This window comes from Nannospalax galili, unplaced genomic scaffold (assembly GCF_000622305.1).
Source record: "Nannospalax galili isolate Female #2095 unplaced genomic scaffold, S.galili_v1.0 scaffold444, whole genome shotgun sequence".
Lineage (NCBI taxonomy): Eukaryota > Metazoa > Chordata > Mammalia > Rodentia > Spalacidae > Nannospalax > Nannospalax galili.
The window spans coordinates 4,191,062-4,201,437 of NW_008354022.1; the positions used below are offsets into that span (position 1 = coordinate 4,191,062).

The 10,376-nt window shown below is 52.3% G+C and overlaps 1 protein-coding gene across 3 annotated transcripts in view; it reads right to left on the reverse strand.

Moving 5' to 3' along the window:
* The window catches only part of Clip2 (CAP-Gly domain containing linker protein 2), a 66,656-nt gene extending 58,701 nt beyond the window's left edge, over window positions 1–7,955 (reverse strand). Inside the window, exon 1 of one of the 3 annotated variants that reach the window (XM_008851134.1) lies at window positions 7,659–7,955. The gene's annotated coding sequence lies outside the window, so the exon portion shown is untranslated. The remainder of the gene's footprint in view (window positions 1–7,658) is intronic. The other 2 variants (XM_008851132.3, XM_008851133.3) reach the window with 2 other exon arrangements.
* Window positions 7,956–10,376: the final 2,421 nt, after the last annotated feature.

Genomic DNA, 10,376 nt, shown 5'->3' on the forward strand with positions numbered 1-10,376 from the left:
CTGACCCCAAATACACAGAGATCTGCTTGCCTCTGCCTTCCAGGTACTAGGAGTTAAAGCATGTGCCACCACACCTGGCTCCCTACTGTCCTTTTGTAGTACTCTCAATAAACTTTGCTCAGGGCTAGGGGCAATGGCTCAGATGGTAAACTGCTAGCTGCGTGAGCCTGAAGACCTGAGTTTGAGTCCCCAGCACCCATGTAAAAGGCAGAGGCCACAATGCACATCCATAACCCCAGTAACTGGGGAGGTAGAGGCAGGGAGATCCCTGCGACTTGCTGGCCAGGCAGCCTAGCTAAATCTCTGAGCTCCAGGTTCAGTAAGTGATCCTGTCTCAAAAAATAAGGTAGAAGGTTGTTGAGATGGCTCAACAGGTAAAGGCACTTGCTGCTAAGTTTTACAGCCTGAGTTTGAGCCCATAGTAAGAAGGAAAGAAACGACTGCTGTCCTCTGACTTTCACATGTACACACGTACATATTTATATACCCACATAAGCATGTACATATACCACAAACATACAGAAATTATACTTCCTAAAAGATCTATCTCTATATATCTCTGTATCTATCTGTCTAAACCAGGGCTACAGTAAGACCTAGATCACTCAACCCTGGATAGTATCTTGGGTTCTAGTTTCTGGTATCTTGGCCCCCATCAGATTGCCCTGTGGATCTGTAACCTGTGTCTTCCCCAAGGCTCTGACTTCCCCTGAGGGCAGGATCAAGCTGGACAGGGTTTAAGAACTTTGTGCTTGGCACCAAGTGATGCCATATGGAATGAGCACCTCTTCCCCACCAGAAGCCCTGGTGCCAACACCCCAGCATCCTCACACTATGGCAATCTCCAGTGCCGACAAAGGGTAGAGAGGAGGCTGAGACCACTGATGTTGGGGTCTGACCTCCAAACAGCATGAGAGACTTCAGCCAGACATAGGGAGGGCAAGCAGGAACAACCAGGGTAGGGCAGCCAGGAAAAGATGAACTCACCAGTGAAGCAAGACAGGGGTACCACCCACACCTCTGATCAGGCCCAGTGCTTCTGAGGGAAGGGGTAGTGAGAGAGGGATGGAAGAGAGACAATTCAGTAGCTCTAGAAGTAAGCTTAGTTGTTAGCACCAAGCCACCCAAGTCCCTATTGCTGCTTCCAGAGAGGCAGTCTTACCTTGGCCACAAATGCAGGCAGAGCACTAAGCACCAACACACATATGCCTTCATACACCCAGGTCTGCATAAGTAGGACCCAGTGCCCGGAACGTCCTCTTTCCCTCTTAATGAGTGTAGAACCATGGGGCCTTGACTTTGCACATCTCATTCATGATCCTGTTCTCAGTACCTAGGACAGCGTCTGGCACTCAAAAATACAAGCTTGATGGTTAGATTAAAGTGCCTTGGGGCCAGGCTTGGAGGTGCACACTTTGCCTTTAATTCTAGCACTTGGGAGGCAGCAGCAGACAGGTATCTGTAAGTTACCTGTGAGATCCAGACCATCCTGGTCTACATAGCAAGTTCTAGGCCAGCTGGGGCTACAGATGGACCCTGTCTTTTTAATTAATTAATTAATTAATAATTAATTACAATTTTTTTTTGTCTTTTTGAGACAGGGTCTTCCTGTAGTCCCAGCTGGCCTAGAACTTGCTATGTAGACCAGGCTGGCCTTGAACTCACAGAGATCCTCCTGCCTCTGCCTCCCAAGCACTGGGATTAAAGTGCCTAAATTTAATTTTAAAAGTGTCCTGGGGCTGGGTGTGTTGGTGCATGCCTTTAATTCTGCACTCTGGAGGAAGAGGCAGGCAGATCTCTGTGAGACCAAGATCAGCCTGGTCTACATAGTGAGTTCCAGACAAGTAGGGAGACCCTGTCTCAAACAAACAAACAAACAAAAGCGTCCTGGGAGCTAAGGATGTGGCTCAGTTACCAGAGTGCTTGTATAACATACATGAAGACCTGGGTTCTATCCCTAGGTCCATATAATGCAAGTGTGATGTCCACACCTATACTGCCTGCACTTGGGAAGTGGAAGAGAACCCTCAACTACACAGAAAGTCTGGGAAATCTGGGCTGGGGGTGTGGTTCAGATGCAGCATTCCAGCTTTAGAATCCTTCACAAAGCCACTAAGAGTGTGGCTTAGCAGTAGACCACCTCCCTAGAATTCCCCCAGTGAGGGATTCTAGAACATGGCTCAGTGGCAGAGCACCCGCCTAGAATCTTCCAGGGAAGGGGAAGGGATATGGCTCAGTGGCAGAGCACCTGCCTAGAATCTTCCAGGGAAGGGGAAGGGATATGGCTCAGTGGTAGAACACTTGCCTAACACCTACACCCACCCCCTGCACCCCGCCAGTGAAGGGCTGGGGATATGGTTAAGTCATAGAGCACTTGCCTAGAATCTTCCAGTGAAGGGCTGGGGGTGTTACTTAGCCTTAGAACACTTGCATGGAATTCCCCAATGAGGGGCTGGGGCATGGCTCAGTGGTAGAGCACATTTTCAACATGTGCATGACTCTAGGGAGGGAAGGAAAGACTAGGGCAAGTCAGGAGCCACTCAGCACACAGCCCTATATTTATGTCTTGGTAATGAGACCTCCAGGCCTGTTTCGCCTTCTACTCAGAAGACAACATCTCATTAACCTTTCTCAGCAGTTCTGAAGGCATCACTTTAGATTCTTGTTACAACTGTAATGACCAGGGCCAGCTGTGCAAACCAGAGAGAGCCAGGAGCAGGAGAAGCTCTGAGGAAATGGGTAACACAGGGTACTACAACCAACCCCCAGTCTCTAGGTCCTAGAAAGAGAGGGTGGCCTCTTTGTCCTAGGCCAGAGCAGAGAGGGTTCACCTGGAAGGTCACACACTTCAGTTTCTCCCAAGTCACAAGGCTGAGAAGTGGAGCCCCACACAGTGTCTGCTGGGATGATGTGAACTGCTCACCACTCTGCTTTCCCCATCAGATAAGGAGTTCCTATATACAACCATGTCCAGATTCTCCTGCCCCCCCACCCACATTCATGCATCAAAACTGGGGCTGACAGATTATACCAGCTGTTTCCAGTCTCAGAGTCTGCCACCAGCTGAGCACTTGGGGATGCACCCCCTCATTCAGTCTCTCTGACGACCTGGGACTAAGGAGACCATCACAGGGAGTTGGGGGGCCCTAGGGACAGGCACTGAAGCCAGCATGTGTGAGAGCCACACACTGGGTTAGGCCACCCTCCAGAGTCAAGGAGAGCTAGCTTATATGGGGAGGGAGAGGAAGGACAGAGGTGCCAGTTAAAGGCAAAGACTGGACCACAACGGGCTAGGACCCCTGCCACTGTTCAACACACAACTTTCTTTGTCCTGCTCTGAAATCACCATTTAAAGTTGGCAAGTTGGTTCAGCGGGTAAAAACACTTGCTGCCAAGCCCTACAACCTGAGTTCAATCCTGGGGACTCTGCACAGGAAGGAGAAAACCAAGGCCTTCAAATTGTCCTCTGATCTCCATGAATGCCCCATGGGGCATATGCACACCCACATCCACTCTCACACAAAATAAGTGAATAAAATAAAGTGGATAGTGATTGAGGATGACACCTAGAATCAAACTCTAACCTCTATATCGGCACAGGACCACAGAGCCACATGGACAGACACACACACACACACACACACACACACACACACGAAACTGATCACTGCAGTATACCCTGTAATCCCAGCACTTGGGAAGTAGAAACAGGACAATCAGGAGTTCAAGGATATCCTCCAATATGCAGCAAGTTCAAGGCCAGCCAGTGCTATGTGAAACCTTGCCTCAAAACAATAAAAATCCCAAGGACAAGATAGATCCAACAAACCACTCCCACTACTTACAGTTTATAACCAGAGCTGGAGTGACTCTACAGCAGGGGGGGTGGTGTATAGGATCTGGCCAGCAGAGGAGAGAGGGAGGAAGGAAGGGAGGAAGGAGGAGGGGAGGAAAGAAGGGGGAGGGAGCTGTGAGAAGGTGAGACCAGTCAACAGTATGGGCCCCAGAAGTCAAATAATGTTTAGACTTTAGACTGAACAAAAGGAGGTGTCAGAAGGCATGACCATAATAATGTCTAGAGAAATAGACCTGAAAGGAAGGGAAAAATGCTGTGAAAGTTTGTGCTGTGGTAGAAGAGGCATGACTCTCATGCATACAGTAAGTGCTTAACTAGTACATAGAGCCCGATACACAGTGAGTATACTTGTCATCCCAGAACTCAAGAGGTAGAGGTGGGAAGATCAGGAGTTCAAGGCCAGCCTGGACTACATAATGGCTTCAGGACTAGCCTGAGCTCCATGAGACTTGTCTTCAAAAAAAAAAAATAGGGCTGAGGATGTGGCTCAGTTGGTACAGTAGTTTTTGGCATGCACAAAGTCATGGGTTCCATCCCCACCAACAAGGTGATGCATGGTGTTATCTCAGCTGTTGGGAAATACAGGCCATGCTGGGCTACATAGCCAGTTTGAGTTCAGCCTAGGATAATGAGACTCTGTCTCAAATAAACAAAGCAAGGGCTAGAGAGAGAGAGTTCAGCAGTTAAGAGCACTTGCTGCCCTTCCAGAGACCCCAGTTCAGTTCTTTGCACCCACATTAGGCAGCTGTAACCCCAGCTCCAGGGGGTATCATGCACTCTTCTGGCTTCCATGAGCGCGTGCACACACACACACACACATACACACTAATAAAAATTAAAATAAATCTTAAGTCAGGCATGGTGGTGCCTGCTTTAATCCCAGCACTTAGGAGGCAGAAGCAGGCAGCTCAGTGAGATCGAGGACAGTCTGGTCTCCACAGAACTACAGGGAGACCCTGTCTCAAAACAAAACCAAAAAAAAAAAAAAAAAACCAAAAAAAAAAAAAAAAACAGCAGGATCAATCACTCCTAAACAGACTAAGCACTTAATATGATTTTTAAAAAATATTTTATTGCCGGGCGTCGTGGTGCACGCCTTTAATCCCAGCACTCAGGAGGCAGAGGCAGGGGGGGACCCGTGGGGGAAAAACCCACCTGGTCTACCTAGTGAGGTCCCGGGCAGCTGGGGCTACAGAGAGACCCTGTCTCAAAAAGACAAAAAAAAAAATTATTTATTTTATGTGCCTGCATGTATGTATGTAAGTGCACCTGTACCATGCAATGCCCACAGAGGTCAGAAGAGGGCATTGGATTCTCCTGGAACTGGAGTTACAAGTGGTTGTTAGCTGCCATGTGGGTGCTGGGAATCAAACTCGGGTCCTCTAGAAGAGCAGTTGGTGCCCTTAACTATCTCTCCAGCCCCTTGCTTTTTTCCCCTTTAATTAGTACAAAGACAGAAGTTCTCCCAAGAGGTAGTAGGAAGCACTTTCAGAGTCCTTACTCTGCACAGAGAAAGAGCAGGTGGGTCAAGGGAACAGCTAGTGGTAGAATCAAGGGAAGATGTCAGAACCACACTAAAGCCTTCTAGACCCAGAATAGGGAAGTCTGGGCTATGGGGCATAAGGGCTTTCCCAATGCTGAGGGGGCCTGGGCAGGAAGCAGGGATGAGAGCAGGCAGAGAAGGGCGGGCCCTGGGGCAGGGCTAAGAGGCTAGGCTGTTTAAAAGTAAAGGGCAGCCAAGAAAGGAATAAGTTTCCTCCTGCCCCAGGCTAGGGGCTACTTCCTGTAGCAAAAACAACACTCTAGGCTGGGAATGTAGTCAGAGGTAGGGCAGTTGACTAGAATTCCCCAGTGAGGGAGTGTGGCTCAGTGGTAGAGCACCTGTCTAGACTCCTTCAGTGAGGGGCTGGGGGTGATGCTCAGTGGTAAAGCACCAGCGTAGAATCCCCAGTGATGGGCTCCTCACAAGACCCCATAAACAAACAAAATAACAAACACTCCATCCCAGGCATGATTCTAGCAACAACTCTAAAAGGCAAATGCCATTCCCATTTTACTGATGGCAAAATGGAGGCCCAGAGAGGTACACTGTCTTCTCCAAAGGCACACAGCTAAGGAAACAGCAGAGCGAGGTTTGAACTCAGGATATCAAACTCCAGCATCTGAACTCTCAACCACCCAAGTGCACAGAAGACCCTGATCCTCAGGGTGGGTCTTTCAGCTGGGAAATCAGACTAGAGTGCCTGCACTAGAGAAGCAAGGATGTGTGTGTGCGTGTGTGTGTGTGTGTGTGTGTTTTCTCCCGGGCTCCTTTGCCTTTGGGGCTCTTCTCTCGATTTCTACCCTCTGTCCTAGAGCCAGCACCCCAACACTCCCTTTGCCACAAACTGCAGATATCCGTGTATCTGCGCTAAGTGCACACCTGCTATCTTTGCAGGAAGGGACTTGGCCAAATAATCTGTTGCCTCTGCCTTGAACTTCATATCCCAATAACCCAAATCTTTCTCTGCCTCTTGAAGCTGGGGTAATTTATCTCCTATTAAAAAGCAGTGCCGGTAGGCAGGGCACCTGGCTCTAAAAGGCTTCTGAATCTGCCCCACCCTCCTCCACCTATGCCTCCAGCTTCTCCACTAATACAGGCATCAGGCTCCAGTTCTCGGACTGTGCTTGGGAGCCGAGACATTCATTCCAGTCCGGTGTACCTGCCAGGCCCTGGCGGTGCCTATCCAGGTGACAGCCGTCTTATGAATGAAGGACCCATTGTTTATATCTACAACTGATGGGGAGGAGGCCTCTAGCGCACCGGAGGAGAGGCAGCCCCATGTGGTGCTCTCTGTACTCCACCTCCTCCTCTGCCCACAGCCCTAGGCCAGCCCCACCCCCACCATCCTCTGTCTGGGCACCCTTCTAGAGTACGATCAGTCCGGTCCTTCATCCTGGTCCCCCCCCCCCAACTCCCCATCTGTAACCTAGAAGACAGAAGCGGTATCTCGGCGGTTGTAGAGATGCATTGCTTGGTATATAATTCCCCCACTCTCAAGGGTCCCTCTGCAACGACCCTTTCAGATTGGGGCGAAGGCACGCGTGGCAATGCCCAGTGGGCCCTGGGCGAGTTCACAGGCCCCCGTCTAATGGGTCCACGCAGGCGGGCCCTGGAGGCTCGGCCCAGCATCCTCCGTCGCCACTGCCCCTCCCTGGGGGGAGGGCAAAAAAAAAAATCTGCTGCCTCACCAGCCACCAGCGCCAGCTTGGAGGGGCACCCCCCTGCGGAAGGCCACCCCGCCAGGGCCTCTCTCTTGCCCTACCCTCCTTTCCCCATTCTCTCCAACCCAGTTTGGCTAAGGGCACAGGCAGGCGACCCCAAGTGGCGGGGCAGGGGCCTCTGTATCTCATCCGAGATGCCAGGTCTGGAGATGGGGACTGGATGGCCGCACCCACCAAGCTGTGCCCCCAGGATCTGGGAGCCTCCGTCAAGAGTTCTGCAGTGCGCCCAGCTGCCGAGAGCAAGAAGACCCCAACAAATGCACCCGAACCTTAGTCTGTGGATGTGCGCACCACCAGGACCTGTAGTCTGCTGGGCGCCCCCAACCCCACCAGCTCGCCTTTCGGATTGAGGAAGTTGGGGCACATCACGCCCACGCCCACCAGCGGCGGCGACCCTGTAGTCCCTGCGCACGCCGGACAATGCCACGGGGACAGCACCCCATTTTCTGCCTAGGCGGGGGTGCCGCCGCCCCCCGCGACTCTGCGTCCTTTGTTGCCCGCGCGCCCCCATCGCGCGCGTCCCCAGCGCTGCTCCTACCTTGGAGCTCCAGCAGCAACCAGGACCCAGCACCCCTCGACCTCCTCCTGTGCGTTCGCGCGTCTCGGGAGCGAGGATGCTGCGCCCGTGTCGGCGCACCGCTACCTTAGCCGGGGCTCCGCTTTCCGAGCCCGGGCCTCTCGCTCACTCAGCCACGGTGAGACGGGAGTGGAGGGAGGGGCGGATCCAGCAAGCCCGGTCACTGCCTGCGCGTCCCGAGGCGGAGCCGAGTGGAGCCGAAACGGGAGGAGCCGAGCCGAGAGGAGCCGAGCCAAGCGAGGCCGAATCCAGAGGAGCCGAGCCAGGAGGCGTCGAGCGGAGCGGGGCCGAGCGGGGAGGAGCCAAGCCGAGAAGAGCCGAGCGCCTGTGAAGACGAGCAAGATTGAGCCGAATGAAGCCGAACGGGGTCAAACCGAGCGGGGCGGAACCCTGAGACGGTGAGCCGAATGGAGTCGAGCCGGGAGGAGCCGAGCCGAGAAGAGTCGAGCGCCAGCGGAGACGAACAAGGTCGAGCCGAATGGAGCCGAGCGGGGTCGAACCGAGCGAGGAGGAACACAGAGAAGGTGAGCCGAATGGAGCCGAGCCGAGTGGGGACGAGCCGAGAGGAGCCGAGCCGAGAGGAGCCGAGCCGATAGGAGCCGAGCCGAGAGGTGCCGAACGGGGCCGAGCCGAGCCGGGCGTGGCCGAACCGAGTAGGGCCGAGCCGAGCGGGGCCGAGCCGAGAGGAGCCGAGCGGAGCCGAGCCGAGAGAAGCCGAGTCGGACGCGTGGCCCCAGCCGGGCGGGGTGGGGGCCAAGCCGAGCCGAGCCCTTATACGGTCGAGCAGAGCCAAGTCAACCTGAGCAGCTGCAGAGCCGAACCCCGAAGAGAGTGAACAAAAGGGGCCAGCGCTGCGGCCGGCTCCCAAAGGCTGAGCCGGGTGCGGCGGGTGTCCGGCGCCCTCAGGCGCTGCCTCTAGGTTCTTGGGCCTCAGTGATGCACATAATCGGGTGAGCGGGCGGGCGGAAAAGAAGTCTGAACCTCGTTTTCCCGTAGTCTACCATTTGCAACTGACTTGAACACATACTTCAGCTCTAGGCACCTATGGTTGCTCCAGTTAAGTGCTTCGACCATGCATTGTTCACATGAATGTTCCGGAATATTGGGAGAGAGAAGGTTGGGAAAAGGATGCTAAGGGGCGGGCCTGGAGTTTCTGGACAGCTTCACAGAGGACATTGCTGAAAGTTTGTGCTGAAAGAAACTAGTAGGGAACGGTGAGAACTTCAGGTGGTACAGTCGGGCTCATAATCCTGGCACTCCGGAGGCTGATGCAGGAGGACAACCTGGGCTACATAGTGAGACCTTGTCTCAAAATAAAAAAACTTAAGGGTCTCAGCCAGGTATGGTGGCTCACTCCTGTATTCGGGAAATTTGGGAGACTGAGACAGGAGGATTGCCATGAGTTCAAGGCCAATCAGGCCTTTTGTTTTGAAACAGGGTCTTACTGTAGTCCACACTGGCTTCCAACTCCATATCCTCCTGCCTTAGCCTCTTAGGTGTGGCTCAGTAGTAGACCACCTGCCTAGAAACCCCCAGTGAGGGGCTAGGGGCGTGACTCAGTTGGTAGAGCACTTGTTTAGCATTAATGAGGCCCTGGGTTCCATCTTCACGGGCAAAAAACTTAAACAGCTGACCAGATGGCATATGCATTTAATCCTAGCCTCCAGAGGCAGAAGTAGGCAGAGTGATATGAGTTCAAGGCCAGCCTGATCTACATAGAGAGCTCTAAGACTATCTCAAAAACAACATAAAGCTTTAATTCCAGCACTTGGGAGGCAGAGGCAGGCGGCCTCTTTGAGTTTGAGGCCAGCCTGGTCTACATATCAAGCTCCAGGCTAGGTGGGGCTACAGGAAGACCCCGTCTCAAAAAGACCAAAAAAAAAAAAAAAAGAAAGAAACTGTCTTCCAGTCCTCAATGGAACTGTTGATAGACTACTACCTCCCAGGTTTGTCAAGGTTGAATAAATTATTGTGTTTGATGTTTAGAAGAAACAGTGTCTGGTACAGTTAACAGTCAAGAAGTTTGAAGTGGAGGGGTGTCGGGGGAGGGAGACTGGAGAGATGGCTCAGTGGTTAAGAGCCCTGGCTGCTCTTGTAGAGGACCCAGGTTCGTTTCTCAGCACTCACTTGGTTGCTAACTGCCATCCTTAACTCTAGTTCCGGGAAATCTGATGATGCCCTCTTCTGGCTTCCATAAGCTTGTGGTGCACCTATGTAGAAGCAAGCAAAACACTCATACACATCATAAACATAAAATTTTTGTAAAGTTTGGGTATTTAGGGGCTGGAGAGATGGTTCAGCGGGAAGAGCACCAGCTGCTATTGTAGAGTACCTGGGTTCAGTTCCCAGAACCCACATGGCAACTAACAACTGTCCATAACTCCAGGTCCAGGGAATCTGACCCCCTCTTCTGACCTCCGTGGACATTGCATGACATGAATGTACCTACGTACATGCTGGCATTACACTCATACACATGAAATAAAAATAAATAAGCCTGGCGTGGTGGCGCACGCCTTTAGTCCCAGCACTTGGGAGGCAGAGGCAGGCCGATCTTTGTGAGTTCGAGGCCAGCCTGGTCTACATAGTGAGTTCAGGTCAGCTGGGACTACAGGGAGACCCTGTCTCAAAAAGACAAAAAAATTAAATAAATAAATAAAATATTTTTAAATTTTAATT